This window comes from Mobula birostris, chromosome 13, assembly GCF_030028105.1.
Source record: "Mobula birostris isolate sMobBir1 chromosome 13, sMobBir1.hap1, whole genome shotgun sequence".
NCBI classification, from domain to species: Eukaryota; Metazoa; Chordata; class Chondrichthyes; order Myliobatiformes; family Myliobatidae; genus Mobula; species Mobula birostris.
The window spans coordinates 5534766-5545406 of record NC_092382.1 but is presented as its reverse complement, the minus strand read 5'-3'; the positions used below and the strand labels follow the sequence as shown (position 1 = coordinate 5545406).

Genomic DNA, 10641 nt, shown 5'->3' with positions numbered 1-10641 from the left:
GTGGCCGCACATTTTAATTCCACAACCCATTCCCATTCTGATATGTCTATCTGCTGTAAAGATGAAGCCACACTCAGGTTGGAGGAACAACACCTTATATTCCGTCTGGGTAGCCTCCAACCTGATGGCATCAACATCGACTTCTCTAACTACCGCTAATGCCCCACCTCCCCCTTGTACCCCATCCCTTATTTATTTATTTATAGACACACATTCCTTTTCTCTCTCTGTCCCTCCGACTATACCCCTTGCCCATCCTCTGAGTTCCCCTCCCCCTTTTCCTTCTCCTTAGGCCTCCTGTCCCATGATCCTTTCATATCCGTTTTGCCAACAACTTTCCACCTCTTGGCTCCATCCCTCCCCCTCCTGTCTTCTCCTATCATTTTGGATCTCCCCCTCCCCTTCCCACTTTCAAATCTCTTACTAGCTCTTCTTTCATTTGGTCCTGACGAAGGGTCTTGGCCCGAAACGTCGACTGTACCTCTTCCTAGAGATGCTGCCTGGCCTGCTGTGTCCAGCAGCAACTTTAATGCGTGTTGCTTGAATTTCCAGCATCTGCAGAATTCCTGGTGTTTGCAGATGCCGCATCTCTGCGGCAAAACGGGATCACGTGACCCGGTGACGTCTCCTCGCCCCTCACACGCTGCCCGACGCGTTTCCCACTTTATTTCATTATTTCCCGTATTATTTCAGCAACATTTTTAATTTTTCCCTCCATATCTTCCCTGTCCCTTCCTCTCCACCCCCCCCCGGGTCACAGAGTTCTCAGAGCTTTAGTTCAATTCCCATCCCGCTCAGACACACAATCAGACCCACACAGGAATTGTGCAGGTTTCATTTACATCAGTTCTGTGTTGAAAACAATTTCTATTCGCTTTACTCCAGCCTCACTGGACAGGAACACTGAAACATCAAGTGAGAAACAGCAGGAGAATTGAAACAATTTTCAATCTTAAAAACAATGTCTTTTTTTCTTGAGACAGACATTGTAAGTGTTGGTTACTTCGATGTACTCTTATTAATTTTGGATAGTAACAATAAAAATATTTGAATAGAAAGAGAAACAGCAGGAGGTGGCCATTCAGCCCTCTAACCATCAACAAGATGACGGCTGCTCTCCCATCTCAGCCACATGTCTCTGCCCGATCCTCATTTCCTCGATCCCTTCGGTCTCCACACATCTGCCGGCCTCTGTTATATGTGAGGACAATCACTGAGTCTTCACCGGCCTCTGTGGTGGGGATTTACAGACATTCACCACCCTCGGAGTGGAGACATTTCCCCTCATCTCAGTCCCAGACAGTCCACCCCCTTTTTCAGAGACTGGGATCCCTGGTTCAACCAGTAATGATGTTGTGCATTTCAATGTGTTCACCTCTCAGTCCTCGATTCTCTAAATGAAAGGGTTATCACATTTGATCTTTCTTCATATGATGACCCCACCACTCCAGGGATCAGTCTGGTGAATCTTCATTGCACTCTCCATAACAAATACTCTCTAACCTCTTTGTTAATCCTCTATGGAATTAATTTCCATCTTCTGCAGCCCCGTGTTGCCCCAACCACTCACCTCCCACCCCGTCACTATTTCCACCTTCCCACCTCCCCCTCACCTGGATCCACCTCTCACTCCCCAGCTCTTGCCCCATCCCCACCCCTCACCTCTTTTCTCGGACTATTTCCCGTCCACTCTCAGTCCAGAGGGAGGGTCTCGGCCCGAAATGTTGACGGTCCATTTCCCTCCACAGATGCTGCCCGACCCACTGAGTTCCTCCGGCAGTTTGTTCTTTGGTCTGTGTGACCCGTGTTAGTGTGGGGAGCGGGATTTTACACCATATTCCCGGTACAGTCTCAACAAAACACAAATAATTGTCACTTTGCCCGGACCATTGGCCCCGCTTGCAGGGCAACAGTCTGCCGGTGTTTGCCCCCCAATGTGGTGAATCGCCACCACCGTGGGCTCAGACATTTCCACAGATGAGCCCCTCCTGTCCCCACCGGGACAAACATCCTGTCCGCCCCCTCTCTCACCGTCTTCATCCTCTCCCTCCCCGGGGAACCGGCATCAAACCGACGGGCCGAGCGGTCTCCTCCTACCTCTCAGCGACACATCAGACTCCGGCCGCAGGAGACGCTTCACAAACGCCCCAACTTCCCTCGGAGGGAAATGGAAATAAATCAGAAAGCGGACATTTACTTTGACGGTTGTCCCGCCGTGACGGAAAGTTCGGGAGACGGAGTCAGCGGGGGTAACGCCCCCTCGGCTGGTCCGCCTCCGCTATTGGTTGGAAGCAGTGATTGACATTGCTTCGTACCAATGGGAATATCGCAGCGCCTGACTCCTCTGTTGACAGCGGTGGGGAAGGGGCTGGTCACGTGATTAGTAGCCCAGCCGTTAAACCGACCAAGCTCGAGCTCACCAGCGCGCGGGGCACAAAAGGCCCCGGATGATCGGTTGAGGTGAGAAGGGGTCTCCGGGTTGGGGGTCTCACCGGGCGGCGTTTTCAACACCGACTTCGGGTAGTTGCTGTGACTCCGGACTCCGTGACCCGCAATCCCGGGACAGTCCTGCTCTCTTCCCTCTCTCTCAGCCCCATCATCCGGACACGGGCCCCGGGGAGCTTCCGGCTGATGAGGGAATGGGAACCGATGGGTCTCTCAGACAGAGCTGAGCTCCAGCTGTCTAAATGCAAGGATCGGGAACTCGGAGAAAGAGAACAAAATCTTTTACATCAGCTGTTGAGAAAATCACCTTTGTTCTGCCTCCAGTCACAAACAAGAGAAAATCTGCAGATGCTGGAAATCCGAGCAACACACACAAATTGCTGGAGGAACTCAGCATTAGTACTCTTTTCCATAGATGCTGCCTGGCCTGCTGAGTTCCCCCAGCATTTTGTGTCTGTTGCTTGTTCCACCCCCTCTTGTTCTGGACTTTCTACCCGTGAGAACATGTTTTGTCCCACTCTCTCTGGGTACATAATGATATCAAACACCTTTGCCCTGGGCAACAAGTAGCTTTCACATCACAAATGTGCCAGACTCCAATGAGACAGACTACTGCCCTTCGCTTCATATTCATTGGCATTGCCATCACTGAGTTCACCACCGTCAGTCACCTGGGGGAGGGTTCAGGGGAAATATTTACGTACAATACAGAAACTGGTGTTACCTGTGTGTATTGTGGCGATGCAAAAGTTACTGGAGAATTTGCAAGTGGGAAGAAGTGGAGTGATAGCTTGAAATCTGACTTTTTTAAGTGTCATTTAGCAAGCAAATGACATATGGACGGTGTGCAAAAGCTCTGGCAAGAAAATCCATCATTACCTGTTACAGGCCTGCAACATAGGTTGTGTGAGAGTGTAGATGAACTTAAACAAACCCAGAGGAGATCAAAGTTCTTACAGACAGTGATTTGATAGCTGTTAAAATGAATACCTCTCTATATAAAATTCACTGTGCACATGTGGGAAAATTGCATAATACAAGCTTTATGTGCACACTGGTCATTACAAATTTGAGGGGAGATTGGTGGGAAGGTGGGAAGACCTCCAGTGTCCCTGATGCCATGACGTACATGATGTGCATCCAGCTGCAGCTTGTAACCCTGCACTTTAAGGAGTTGGAACTTGAAATGGATGAATTCTGGATCATCCAGGAGTTGGAGGGGGTGATAGACATGACATGAAGAGAGGTGAGTTACACCCAAGGTGCAGGACACAGGAAACTGGGTGAGAGTCAGGAAGGGGAATGAGGTTAAATAGCCATCGCAGAGTACTCTTGTGTCCATCCCGCACAACAACAGGTGGACCACTTTAGAAACTGTTGAGATTACCTGGCAGAGAAAAATCAAAGGGGTGATAGGGGATTCGTTAGTTAGAGGAACAGAACAAGAGGGGACTAATATCCCAGTGGTAAGGCTCGCTAGTGCTAGTGTTGGGGGGAGGGGTGGTGTGGTTAAAATAAGTTGTAGGGGAAATGGGAGCCAGGATGACAGAACAGATAGTGGAGAGGGTGAATTGAATGAAATTGACGTTATTGCATACGTCCTTCATATACATGAGGAGTAGAAATCTTTACATCATCTAAATGTGCAATGTGTAATTTATAGTCATTTATAATAAATAGTTTGTACACAGGACAGTCAATATAACATAGAAATTCAATTGTATCAGCATGAATTAATCAGTCTGATGGCCTGGTAGAAGATGATGTCCCGGAGCCTGTTGGTCCCTTTGCTGTGGTACCGTTTCCTGGATGGTAGCAGCAGGAAGAGTTTGTGGTTGTGGTGAATTGCGTCCCCAATATCCTTTGGGCCCCTTTTACACACCTGTCTCTGTAAATGTCCTGAATAGTGGGAAGTTCACATCTACAGATGCGCTGGGCTGTCCGCACCACTTTCTGCAGGTTTCTGCGATTAAGGGAAGTACAGTTCCCATACCAGGCAGTGATGCAGCCAGTCAGGATGCTGTCAATTGTGTGTCCCTGTAGAAAGACCTTCGGATTTGGGGCCCCATCCCCAACTTCTTCAACCATCTGAGGTGAAAGAGGTGCTGCTGTGCTCTTTTTACAACACAGCCGGTATGTACAGACCATGTACATGAAAGATGGCAAATGGAGTTTAATGCTGGTAAGTGTGAGGTGCTACATTTTGGTAGGACTAATCAAAATAGGACATACATGGTAAATGGGAGGGCATTGAAGAATGCAGTAGAACAGAGGGATCTGGGAATAATGGTGCATCATTCCCTGAAGGTGGAATCTCATGTGGATAGGGTGGTGAAGAAAGCTTTTGGTATGCTGGCCTTCATAAATCAGAGCATTGAGTATAGGAGTTGGGATGTAATGTTAAAATTGTACAAGGCATTGGTAAGGCCAAAATTGGAGTATTGTGTACAGTTCTGGTCACCGAGTTACAGGAAAGATGTCAACAAAATAGAGAGAATACAGAGATTTACTAGAATGTTACCTGGGTTTCAGCACCTCAGTTACAGAGAAAGGTTGAACAAGTTAGGTCTTTATTTTTTTGGAGCGTAGAAGGTTGAGGGGGGACTTGACAGAGGTATTTAAAATTATGAGGGGGATAGATAGAGTTGATGTGTATGGGCTTTTTCCATTGAGAGTAGGTGAGATTCAAACAAGAGGACATGAGTTGAGAGTTAGGGGGCAGAAGTTTAGGGGTAACATGAGGGGAGTGGTAGAGTGTGGTAGCTGTGTAGAATGAGCTTCCAGTAGAACTGGTAGAGGCAGGCTCGATATTGTCATTTAAAGTAAAATTGGATAGCTATATGGACAGGAAAGGAATGGAGGGTTATGGGCTGAGTGCAGGTCGGTGGGACTAGGTGAGATTAAGCATTCAGCACGGACTAGAAGGGCCAAGATGTCCTGTTTCCATGCTGTAATTGTTATATGGTTATATGTGAGATCCTTGGTGATGTTTATGCTGAGGAACTTAAAGCTGTTCACCTTCTTAACCCCAGATCCATTGATGTCAATAGGGGTTAGCCTGTCTCCATTCCTCCTGTCATCCACAATCTGCTCCTTTGTTTTTGTGACAAAGAGGGAGAGTTTGTTTTCTTGACACCAGTCAGATGTTGTTCAGACCTCAGACAGAGTCAGCAATCAAATGGTTGAGCATGGTGTGATGATGTGCTGAGCTGTGTATATCACAATGCAAGAAGCATCGCAGGAAAGCCAGATGAGCTCAGGAAAGGGAATTATGATATTGTAGCCATTGTTGGGACTTGGTTGCACCCAACGGTCTGATGAATTTAGAGGAATAAATTTGTTGAGAGATTGCACCATGCCACGATACAAAGGTTGTTCCAGTAAGTGATTTTAACTTTCCATATATTGACTGGGACTCCCATACTGTAAAAGGACTAGATGGGGTAGAGTTTGTCAAATGTGCCCTTAATCAGTACGTAGAATTCTTGACGTAGAAGTGTGCAATAAGCTGTTAGGAAATGATCCAGGGCTGGTGACAGAAATTAGTGATCATAATGCATGAGATTCAAAGTAAATATGGAAAAAGAGAGATCTGCACCACGGGTTGAGATTCTAAATTGGAGAAAGGTCAATTTTGATGGTATGAGAAAGGGTCTGACAAGTGTGGTTTGGGACAGGCTGCTTTCTGGCAAAGGAGTACTTGGTAAGTAGGAGGCCTTCAGAAGTGAAATTTTGAGGATGTAGAGTTTGTATATGCCTGCCAAAATAAAATTTGAAAAGTTACAGGTGCAGGGAACCTTGCTTGTCATTAGATATTGAGGCCCGGGATATTTTGTTCCTCTAAATGCCTCAGATTGTTGGGTGCTACCAAAACCCATTAATGACTACAATATCATGATTCCACACCCTGAGCTCATTTGACTCTTTTTTTAGTTGTCTGCTGTTGGTTTCTGAAAGTTTCCCAATAGTTTTTGGGTAAGTTATTGGAACATTTGTGCAGGAACCGGATATATACTGTAAGTATTTGGTTAGGTGTGGACTGATAAAGGATAGACAGCATGGCTTTGTGCACGGTAGGTCATGTCTAACCAATCTTATAGAGTCTCTCGAGGAAGTTATCAGGAAAGTGGATAAAGGCAAGGCAGTGGGTGTTGTCTACATGGACTTTAGCAAGGCACTTAACAAAGTCTCATATGGGAGGTTGGTCAAGAAGGTTCAGTCACTCAGCATTCAAGATGAGATAGTAAATTGGATGAGACACTGACTTTGGGAGAAGCCAGAGTGTGGTAGCACATGGTTGCCTCTCTGACTAGAAGCCTGTGACTAGTGGTGTGTCATGGGGATCAGTGCTGGATCTGTTGTTGTTTGTCATTTATATCAGTAATCTGGATGATAGTGTGGTTAACTGGATCAGCAAATTTGTGAATGACACCAAGATTGGTGGTGTAGTGGACAACGAGAAAGACTATCATGACTTGCAGTGCGATCTGGACCAGCTGGGAAAATGGTTTGAGAAGCGGAAAATTGAATTTAATGCAGACAAGTGCGAGTTGTTGCACTTTGGTATGACCTACCAGGGCAGGTTTTTCACAGTGACTGGTCGGGCACGGTGGAGTGTTGTAGAAGAAAGGGACCTGGGAGTACAAGTCCTTACTTCACTGAAAGTGGTGTCACAGTAAGATAGAGACGGAAAGCAGGATTTCAGCCCATTGGCCTTTGTGAACCAAAGTACTGACAACAATAGATGGATGTTATGTTGACTTGTATAAGACATTGGTGAGGCCTAATTTGAAGTATTGTGTGCAGTTTTGGTCACCTACTTACAGGAAAGATGTAAAAGATGTTGAAAGAGTTGTGAGAAAATTCACAAGGATGTTACCAGGTCTGGAGGACTTGGGTTATAAGGAAAGATTGAACAGGTCAGGAATTTATTCCTTGGAATGTGGAAGACTGAGGGGAGATTTGTTTGTGATAGAGGGGCATAGACAGGGTAAAAGCAAGCTGACTTTCTCCACTGGGATTGGGTGGGACTACAACTAGAGGACATGGGTTAAGGGTGAAAGGTGAAACGTTAAGGGGAACATGAGGGGAAACTTCTTCACACAGATGGTCATCCGGGTGTGGAATGAGCAGCCAGCACAAGTGGTGAATGCGAGCTCAATTTCAACATTTAAGAGGTTTGCACAGGTACCTGGATGGTAGGGGTATGGGAGTGGGCAGTTTAAATAGTTCAGAACAACCCAGATGGCCCAAAGGGCCTGTTTCTGTGCTGTAATTTTCTGTGACTGTGACAAGAACCTGAAATAATACAAAAATTCACTCTAAGTCCTTTTCATAGCTGTGTGGACCAACCATTCATCTCAGCAGGATTTTTTTATATGGCGTTAAAACTGTGGCACTTCAAGTTAATAATACATAAAAGTAAATCCTCGCTGCACGTCAAGAAAGACAATTTGCGTGAGACTGTTTCACTTACTGTGGGGCCAGGCACCCATGCTGCTCAGCAGGAACAGGGAATAACAACAATGGAGAGAGTCAAACTGAGCCAAGTCACAGATTGGAGATGGCAGAAATGCCCCATTCTGATAGAGACAGGAAGAGCATCAGGGAATTGATGGTCATTCCAGATACCAGCACTGTGACCAGTCAGAAGATGATTTCTTTGTCGGACTTGGGTTGAACCTCATTGTAACAGTGTGATACCAGATCAAACCTTGGCAACTCAAGTAATCTCATCTGAAATGTTGTCCTACATCCACTGATGGATTTTGATGATCTTTTTACAGGTTAAAAATAAGAAGGAATTTTTCTCCAGGAATTGCAAACACAGCACGCCAGTTTTGCTGTCTCTGTCTAGATATTTAAGAAGTAGAGCAAGGGATTCAATCGACCATCCTTCCTGGTCAGACTGTTGGGAGGGATTCACTCGGTCATCTGACTGACTGGCACACCCGTCATTTCACACAGTGGGAATGGATTCAATCGGTCATCTCAACTGAAGGTACATCAGCAAGTTCACACTGGACAAGGCCATTCATCTGTTCTGTGTGTGAGAAGGGACTCAGTCGGTCTTCCCACCTGTGGACACACCAGTCAGTTCACACTGGGCAGAGGCTGGTCATCTGCTGAAATTCTGGGAAAGGATTCACTTAGTTATCTGACCTAATGGCTCACCAGTGAGTTCACACCATGGAGAAGCCGTTCACCTGCTCAGACTCTGGGAAGGGATTCAGTTGGTCATCTAACCTAATGGCTCACCAGCGAGTTCACACTGGGCAGAAGCCGTTCACCTGCTCAGACTGTGGGAGGAGATTCACTGAGTCATCCACCCTACAGAGACACCAGCGAGTTCACACTGGGGAGAAGCCATTCACCTGCTCAGACTGTGGGAAGAGATTCACTGAGTCATCCCACTTACGGGTACATCAGCGTGTTCACACTGGGGAGAAGCCTTTCACCTGCTCAGAATGTGGGAAGAGATTCACTCAGTTATCCCACCTACAGAGTCATCAGCGAGTTCACACCGGGAAGAAGTCGTTCAACTGCTCAGTCTGTGGGAAGGGATTCACTCACTCATCCAGCCTACAGAGACATCAGCAAGTTCACACTGGGGAGAAGCCGTTCACCTGCTTAGAATGTGGGAAGGGATTCACTCAGTCATCCCACCTACAGAGTCATCAGTGAGTTCACACTGGGGAGAAGCCGTTCACCTGCTTAGAATGTGGGAAGGGATTCACTCAGTTATCCCACCTACAGAGACATCAGCATGTTCACACTGGGGAGAAGCCGTTCACCTGCTCAGTCTGTGGGAAAAGATTCACTGAGTCATCCCAACTACGGCGACATCAACGAGTTCACACTGGGAAGAAGCCATTCACCTGCTCAGTCTGTGGGAAGAGATTCACTCAGTTATCCCACCTAAAGAGTCATCAGCGAGTTCACACTGGGGAGAAGCCATTCACATGCTTAGAATGTGAGAAGCAATTCACTCACTCATCCACCCTACAGAGACATCAGCAAGTTCACACTGGGGAGAAGCCATTCACCTGCTCAGTCTGTGGGAAGGGATTCACTCAGTTGTCCCAACTACAGAGTCATCAGCGAGTTTACGCTGGGGAGAAGCCGTTCACCTGCTTAGAATGTGGGAAAGGATTCACTCAGTCATTCAAACTACTGGCACACCAGTCAGTTCACAGTGGGGAGTGGCCATTCACCTGCTCAGAATGTGGGAAAGGATTCACTCAGTCGTCCAAACTAATGGCACACCAATCAGTTCACACTGGAGAGAGGCCATTCACATGCTCAGTCTGTGAGAAGAGATTCACTCAGTCATCCTACCTACAGATTCATCAGCGAGTTCATACTGGGGAGAAACCGTTCACCTGCTCAGAATGTGGGAAGAGATTCACTCAGTCATCCACCCTACAGAGACATCAGCAAGTTCACACTGGGGAGAAGCCGTTCACCTGCTCAGACTGTGGGAAGAGATTCACTCAGTTATCCCACCTACAGAGTCATCAGCGAGTTCACACTAGGGAGAAGCCGTTCACCTGCTCAGAATGTGGGAAAGGATTCACTCGGTCATCCAAACTACTGGCACACCAGTCAGTTCACAATGGGGAGTTACTGTTGTTCTGAATCACAAGGTTTCGTTTGCTGTGGACTGTCATTTTAAGAGCGAGAGAGAGAGATTAAGAAAGTGAATCAGTCTGACTTTCAGCTTGTTCACATCACTCACAGCTTGTTTAATTTTAACTGAGGACACAGACACTCAGATTCAGATGGAGACAAAGGCGGAAAAGTGGAAGGATCGAAACCAGGGAACTAGTGGCCAAGGGTCATTGTTTCGAACTTTCCTATGCCGACAAGGGTGGGTTAATTATCAACTCAGCATACATCGAACGTGTGGTTGTCACCTCGTTTGATCAATAGGAGTGGATCTGATTTGGGGTATCCTGTGGAGACCACTTATGTGTTAACCCTTGCCTGGGTGTGGTGTGGAAATTCACTTGAAGACGATACCCCTTGTGACAAGTCACTTTCGGTGATAATTCGTATGTGGATGTGAAACGACAACGGATAAAATCTACAGCTACTGTTCTCTTGTTTTACCACTGTGGAACCTGTGGAATTTGACATAGTTGCCTTCTCTCAACATTTACCCTGGACTACAAATATCTCTCTCTCATCACCTAT

General features: G+C 46.7%; 1 pseudogene; it reads left to right on the top strand.

Moving 5' to 3' along the window:
- Nucleotides 1–2393: 2393 nt before the first annotated feature.
- LOC140207435 (uncharacterized) lies at nucleotides 2394–10083 on the top strand (annotated as a pseudogene).
- Nucleotides 10084–10641: the final 558 nt, after the last annotated feature.